Raw genomic sequence first — 7,923 nt, forward strand, 5'->3', positions numbered from 1 at the left:
AACACAGACATAATTTGATAATGTAATATCATATTATAAAATACAAACTAGTTCAAAGAAACTTTTGTCCCTATTTCAGTCATTGTTTTCACCACTGTTTTCCTTACAACTGGCTTTCAAAAAGTTGAAGACTGGACCGTCAAAAAAGAGCAGAAAACAAGAAAGGAAAATGGGAGGATGGAAAGGAGTGAAGTCCAATCACTGGTGTGGTCCACGAGCATCTTGTTCTCGGTCAGGCGCTGGGGTGGGGATGGAAACATGGCTTCTTCTTTCAAAATGAGAGCAAGTAATAGAGAGAGGAGGGGAGATGTTAGCTGAGCAAATGGGAAGAAATAAAAGAATTGATGAGATTACATAACAGTTGCCATGGTGTTGTTGAGTTACCTCAGCTCTCTCTCCCAGCCTTTGCTGACTGCCTCTTCCCCAACCAAACAAAAACAAAAGGGAGGGCCTTCCCTGGTGGCACAGTCGTTAAGAATCCACCTGCCAATGCAAGGGACATGGGTTTGAGCCCTGGACAGGGAAGATCCCACATGCCATGGAGCAACTAAGCCCATGCTCCACAACTACTGAGCCTGAGCTCTAGAGCCTGCAAGCCACAACTACTGAGCCCACGTACCACAACTACTGAAGTCCGTGCACCTAGAGCCCGTGCTCTGCAACAAGAGAAGCCAAGACAATGAGAAGCCTGCACACCACAACAAAGAGTAGCCCCAGCTCACCGCAACTAGAGAAAGCCCGCACACAGCAACGGAGACCCAACACAGCCAAAAATAAAAAATAAAATAAAATAAATAAATAAAAATTAAAACAAACAAAAAAAAAACAGCAAAAGGGAAACTCTGGGGCATGCTGGTAATGCCCACAATCTTCAGGAACCTAGGGATGGTCTTCTGGTGGCACGAGGGGAGTGGAGGTAGCAACAACATCTGCAATGTTATCTGTGCAGAGTAAGCGATACCCAGTTTTAGAGTCTCTAGTTTAGAAAACCCTGTGATGTGCTGTGTGTGGGCAAAGATTTTGTTTTGAGTCAAGGTGGGTAAACAACTTTCTGGGAATAAGCAACTCGCATCGTGCAGTAATTTAGTTTCTAGGACAATGAAATTTTATTTTATTTTTAAAAGATTTTCAGAGCCTCAGAGGAAGATTCTGATTGCAAGTTAAAGTGTTTGAATTAAATTTGATTGAAAAGAAAGAGGTGGCAAAGTTTTCCAGAAACAGAATTTTTCCTAAGGAAGATTAATCTGGCAGCAGCAGGTCAGGTCGTTTGGAGAGTAAAGACCAGTTGGATTTTTTAATTAAAAAAAATTTTTTTTGACCACGCTGCATGGCTTGCAGGATCTCAGTTCCCCAACCAGGGATTGAACCCAAGGCCATGGCAGTGAAAGCCCAGAATCCTAACCACAACGCCACCAGGGAACTCTCCTGTAATTTTAAAATAAATTGTTTCTAAATCCTATTGCGTAGAAGACTATTTTTATGTCTGTTTCTTCGTAAAGGCAACTGTAGGTTAAAAACAAAATTTATTTGAAAATAAAAGGGAATTGGATTTGGGGTACTTAGTTATTAATGAAGAAAACTTACATTAGATTTTCAGGAGTATTTCCTCACAGAACCAAATTTTAGTAAGTCCCACTGGTCCAAATCCAGGCATCCTGGGTCCTGCCACCTCCTGCATGTGGGCCTCTGCCCAGTCACTGGACAGAAATCTGGACTCCAGTTTCTTAAATTATATATCATCCAGCATTAGACTTTCAGCTCTAACACTCTGCATGAAAAGAAAAGGAGCTGTAACAGCTCACTGTTTCATTGAAACAAACCAAAAAGAATTCTGGTCCAAGGTCCCAGTGCCAACCTCCTACCACAACTAGCCCAGCTTTTTAGGTCTTTAGCTCCCCTCGTGCTCTCCAATTAAAGAAATAGAAATCTGGGCTTTCTCTATAAACTCTGTGTTCTGCCCTTCCCAATGGTATCACTGCAAACGTCCTTATAAATCTACAACCCAAGCCGTAGAATAACTTCTATGGGCTTGGGGCTGTATGAATGGCTCTCTCTTGCTGAGCTCGCTCTGAGGAGACTCTGTCCCCAAAACACTGAGTGGTTTTTATTTTCCTGCTGAAACCAGGGGAGATTGTGGAGTGGGAGAGCTCAGAGCTTACAACCCTGTAGATCTACACTCAGCACATCTCTAATGGGCTCCACTCAATGACAGCTGTGACGAATACCATGGCAATTTCCCAGATAAGATTGTATCCGAGTAGGGGCTACATTTCCTTCAGAGTTGCAGAGGTCATTATTATTCTTTGGAGAGGAATTCTGAGGAGGAAATAGCTGATTTAAATGCCTGCTGTCAGTTGCCAAAGAAATTGTTACAAAATACTGCTATAATGATGTGGAAAACTGCCCATTGCATTGGATTCCACATTTTTTGTGCTCCCTCCTGTTCATCCTCCGAGATTTCCCTCTTAGCTGAGTGTGTGAAGATTGGTGCTCTAAAAGCCCCATAACTTGGAGTCTCATTCTGAGTCCTTTGGCATTTCATATTATGGTTGCTCAACCATTTTTCACGACCACTCAAGCTTTCACGAGGTCTTCTAAAAGACTGTGCAAAGCCCAGAAATACCCACTCAGGCCCACCTTGCCTGCGCCCGTCCGGAGCCAGCGGTCCTTCACGTACCCCGCATCCAGTGAGACACGCTGCGCACCGACGCAGCGGACATGGGCAAAGCGATGGTGGCCAGGCTTGGACTGGGGCTGCTGCTTCTGGCACTGCTCTTACCTACGCAGATTTATTCAAATCAAACAACTGTTGTAACGCCTTCAAGTAATTCCTCCCAGCATACCTCAGCTGCCCCCAATCCAGCGAATGCCACCACCAAGGCAAGTGCCGGTACTCTGCAGTCAACAGCCGGTCTCTTGGTGATCTCGTTCTCCCTTCTACATCTCTACTGTTAAGAGACTCAGGCCAAGAAACATCTGTACTTCCCATCCTCTAAACCCAATTCAGATGGCATCCAGACATCCAGTGTGACAAGGGAAAAAAGAACAGGTCTTCATTGAATGAATCTGCTAGTTCCACACCTTGTTTTATTGACAGAAACTGTTGAGGATCCCAAATTTGATTGGTTTGAAGAGCATGTGAAGGGTTTGACTAGATGACGAATGCCAATATTAAATCTGCTGGAGTTTCCTGTACAAGATGAAGAGAGACAACATCCAAAATTAGTTAAGAGATGATTTCCTTAAATGTGGCTTAAGAAGTATGGACACATAAAACTCTACCTTGAAAGTGAGAATAGATTTTATCTTACCTAGAGTTAAAGAATGGGATGTGGAACAGAGATTCAGTTTTCATTTGTTCATTAAATTTATAAGGTCATAAAACAATGAGGTAAAACAAAGCTTCTGTGATATGTACATTAGAAGGAACTTCCAGGTGTTACTGTAAATCCTCAATGTGTTGTTTCAGCAGTACTAATTTAATGCTGATGTACTCTAGAGAAAATTTTATGTTAAGCTATTGCTGTTCTCTTGGGAACTGAACTCTTTCTTTCCCTTGGGGTTTGGGTTTGACATTGCATTTGAATTTTTATATAGTCATTGATATGTACCAGGGCAATGATGGATTGGAATCTACCCCAAATCCAAGCATAATGAGTACATTTTGCTTATATATTTATCAACTATTCTTATTCAAAAAGAGCAGTAGATTCATTTAGCTAAACAGATAACAAAGAGTAGAATTACATTGATCTCAACTAATTCAAAATGCTTTTTATTTCTGCATATGTCGGATACTTTTTATAGTTTAAAAAATGATCTGTTTTGAAGGTAAGATTGACAAATCTTGAAATTAAAAAGGCAAATATGTGAAGGAGCTAAACTATAAATCAAATATATTTGGCAAGGGAAGACTGGAAGCTTGCTTACATTAAATTCAGAAAAACTTTTGTACTCTTTTCTGTAAATACTTCTTTTTAAACTGAATCAGAATAGCCACATTTGGAACACTTTATGTTATCATTCAATATTTTTAGATAGTTAGAACCTGGTCCTAAGCCTAAAATGGGCTTGATTTTGGAAAGTAAATCTTTTCACAACTGCCTTGATGCACAGAAACCTTTTTAAAAATAGACACTCCCTAAAGTCTTTTGTTCGCATGGTCACACACTGATGCTTAGATGTTCTGAAATCTAATATGGCCACAGTAGTCTTGATAACCAGTCATTTTTTTTCCATCTTTAGAAATCTACACTGGAACAACCATATCCAACAGATCTCAAGCTACTGTGTGTGTGAATGAACATTCTCTTTTGTTTCATGCCTGAATGCTGTACATCTATTTTGGATTGTATATTGTGTTTGTGTATTTATGCTTTGATTCATAGTAACTTCTCTTGTTATGGAATTGATTTGCATTAAACACAAACTGTAAATAAAAAAAAAAAAAGAAAAGAAATACCCACTCAGCCTATATATTAAATTTCATTCATTCAACAAGTACTTGTAGGACTTCCCCGGTGGTGCAGTTGTTAGGAATCAGCCTGCCAAAGCAGGGGACACAGGTTCGATCCCTAGTTCGAGAAGATCTCACACGCTGCGGAGCAACTAAGTCTGTGTGCCACAACTACTGAGCCCACGTGCTGCAACTACTGAAGCCCTTGTGCTCTGCAACAAGAGAAGCCACCGCAATGAGAAGCCCAAGCACCATAACAAAGAGAAGTCCCGGCTCACCACAACTAGAGAAAGCCCGCATGCAGAAAAGAAGACCCAACTCTGCCAAAAATTAAAAACAAACAAACAAAACAAAACAAGTACTTGTAGAATATTCATTATTTTTTCCACATATGAGAAGGTGGTATAAGGTAGTGGTTCCAAGCAGAGTTTCTGGAGTCAAAGCTTCTAGATTCTAAGCCTGGCTCCGCCAGGATTACTAGCTGTGTGACCTTGTTATGTGACAGTTGTGTGACCTAGGACAAGTTACATAAGTTTCCACGTCTGTATAAAAGGCCCAATAGTAGTACCTACCTCATAGGGTTGAAATGAGGATTAAATGAATTCATATTTGTGAGGGGCTAAAGATAATAATAGCTCATAGTAAGTGTTCATTAATATGTTCATTACATCTATAAAGAAGATAACAAATTTGCAGTCTAAGAGAAGACAGATACAAGAGTAACATAAAACAAGATAGAGTTCATCCTAGAGACCAGCAAAACCCTTGAACAAAAAAAATGCTTGAAGCAAATGAAGAAAAAGTAAAGGTGGGAAAAATTTGATGGTATAAAAGTTCAAACTTTCAGACAAACACAAAAATACCATAAAAATCCACAGGCAACAAAACAGAGGAAAAATACTTGCCACACCTTTGGTTGACAAGGATTAGCATCCTGCATCTAGGCAACTCGTGGAGGGGGGGGAGGATATATACATGTGAAACCTTAGGACAAGAGTTTCAGAGCCTCAGAGGAAGATGCTGATTGCAAGTTAAAGTGTTTGAATTAAATTTGATTGAAAAGAAAAAGGTGGCAAAGTTTTCTAGAAATGGAACTGTTCCTAAGGAAGATTAATCTGGCAGCAGCAGGTCAGGTCGTTTGGAGAGTAAAGACCAGTTGGATGCTGACAAGATCAGGTGAAAGGTGATGTCATCCTCACCTGGGAACTCCAAGGAGAGGATGATCATAAACATTCTCTTGGGTCAATAAGTGCTTGACGATGACTGAGGTTTTCTGAGGTTTCAGAGCCCACATAATTGGAAAAATGGTGGTTAGTAAAGTTAAGGAAGATGGGAGCAGAAGTGGATTTGGGGGTAAGCTGATGGGTTTGTTTCTGAAACTACATAAGTGTAAGGTATCTGCTTTGAAATTAGAGAAAGAGAGGTTAACATCTGGTTGGAAATGCAAGTTCAGACCTCTAACGAAAATATAAACCAAGAGATATAGAATTAGGATTCATCCTAAAACAAGCTGAGGCCAGGGACATAAGTAAGATCACAGAGTATTTCCCCTGAGTGGGAGTGGAGGTCAGAGGATCACAGTGGGAAAGGGCTTATTGAAAATACAGTTTCCTAGACCCCATTCATTCTTACTTAACCAGAATTAGGAGATAACATTAAGGACTCTATATTTTTAACAAGTTGTTAACATTTATCTAATAAACATTAAAGTTTAAGACCCTGCTTCAGAGCATGAAGGATGACGAGAAAAAAACCAAGATGGTTAAAAGGTATCAAGTAAATCTTGCTGGTATCGTTAAGGAAGAAGGAACTCATGAGGATCGGGTATCAAATCTTCAACTGGATCATAGGAGAAATGGAAAGAGGCTTTTGGTTTGTATTATATTAGGAAACAATCAAAGACCTTCCTTCTCCACTAAGGTGAAGGATTGAAGGGGTAGAGAGAAAGTGGAGATAATCGAAGACATCACTTTCCTGAAATTTGACAGCAGAAGAAAGAATAAGAGAAAATGTTGGCTTGTGGCTGTAACAGAATTAAGGGTGAGACTTGTATTTAAGAGTGAGTGGGGAAAGACAGACAAGATGAAAAGGCAGAGGGCTATGGACCAGATGAAGGAACAAGATAAAACCCCAGAAAAACAACTAAATGAAGTGGAGATAGGAAACCTTCCAGAAAAAGAATTCAGAATAATGATAGTGAAGATGATCCAGGACCTCGGAAAAATAATGGAGGCAAAGATCGAGAAGATGCAAGAAATGTTTAACAAAGACCTAGAAGAATTAAAGAACAAACAAACAGAGATGAACAATACAATAACTGAAATGAAAACTAGACTAGAAGGAATCAATAGCAGAATAACTGAGGCAGAAGAACGAATAAGTGGCCTGGAAGACAGAAAGGTGGAATTCACTGCTTCGGGACAGAATAAAGAAAAAAGAATGAAAAGACATGAAGACAGCCTAAGAGATCTCTGAGACAACATTAAACTCAACAACATTTGCATTATAGGGGTCCCAAAGGAGAAGAGAGAGAGAAAGGACCAGAGAAAATATTTGAAGAGATTATAGTTGAAAATTTCCCTAACATGGGAAAAGAAATAGCCGCCCAATCCAGGAGGCGCAGTGAGGCCCATATAGGATAAGCCCAAAGAGAAAGACACTGAGACACATAGTAATCAAATTGGCAAAAAATTAGGCAAAGAAAAATTATTAAAAGCAACAAGGGAAAAATGACAAATAACATACAAAGGAACTCCCATAAGGTTAACAGCTAATTTCTTAGCAGAAACTCTACAAGTCAGAAGGGAATGGCATGATATACTTAAAGTGATGACAGGGAAGAACCTACAACCAAGATGACTCTACCCGGCAAGGATCTCATTCAGATTCGATGCAGAAATCAAAAGCTTTACAGACAAGCAAAAATTAACAGAATTCAGCACCACAAAACCAACTCTACAACAAATGCTAAAGGAACTTCTCTAAGTGGGAAACACAAGAGAAGAAAAGGACCTACAAAAACAAACTCAAAACAATTGAGAAAATGGTCATAGGAACATACACATCAATGATTACCTTAAACGTGAATGGATTAAATGCTCCAACCAAAAGACACAGGCTTGCTGAATGGATACAAAAACAAGACCCATATATATGCTGTCTACAGGAGACCCACTTCAGACCTAGGGACACATAAAGACTGAAAGGGAGGGGATGGAAAAAGATATTCCATGCAAATGGAAATCAAAAGAAAGCTGGAGTAGCAATTCTCATATCAGATAAAATAGACTTTAAAATAAAGAATGTTACAAGAGACAAGGAAGAGCATTACATAATAATCAAGGGATCAATCCAAGAAGAAGATATAACAATTATAAATGTATATGCACCCAACATAGGAGCACCTCAATACATAAGGCAACTGCTAACTGTTATAAAAGAGGAAATTGACAGTAACAAAATAATAG

At 39.6% G+C, this 7,923-nt stretch overlaps 1 long non-coding RNA gene across 1 annotated transcript; it reads left to right on the forward strand.

Annotated features, from left to right (window-relative positions):
- The first annotated feature begins 2,950 nt into the window (after positions 1-2,950).
- LOC117196091 (uncharacterized) lies at positions 2,951-4,441 on the forward strand. Its single transcript, XR_004476097.2, has 2 exons — positions 2,951-3,289; positions 4,246-4,441. It is a non-coding gene; the product is annotated as an uncharacterized LOC117196091 (long non-coding RNA).
- The last annotated feature ends 3,482 nt before the right edge of the window (positions 4,442-7,923 follow it).

The sequence above is a fragment of the Orcinus orca genome, chromosome 18 (genome assembly GCF_937001465.1).
Source record: "Orcinus orca chromosome 18, mOrcOrc1.1, whole genome shotgun sequence".
Classification (NCBI taxonomy): domain Eukaryota; kingdom Metazoa; phylum Chordata; class Mammalia; order Artiodactyla; family Delphinidae; genus Orcinus; species Orcinus orca.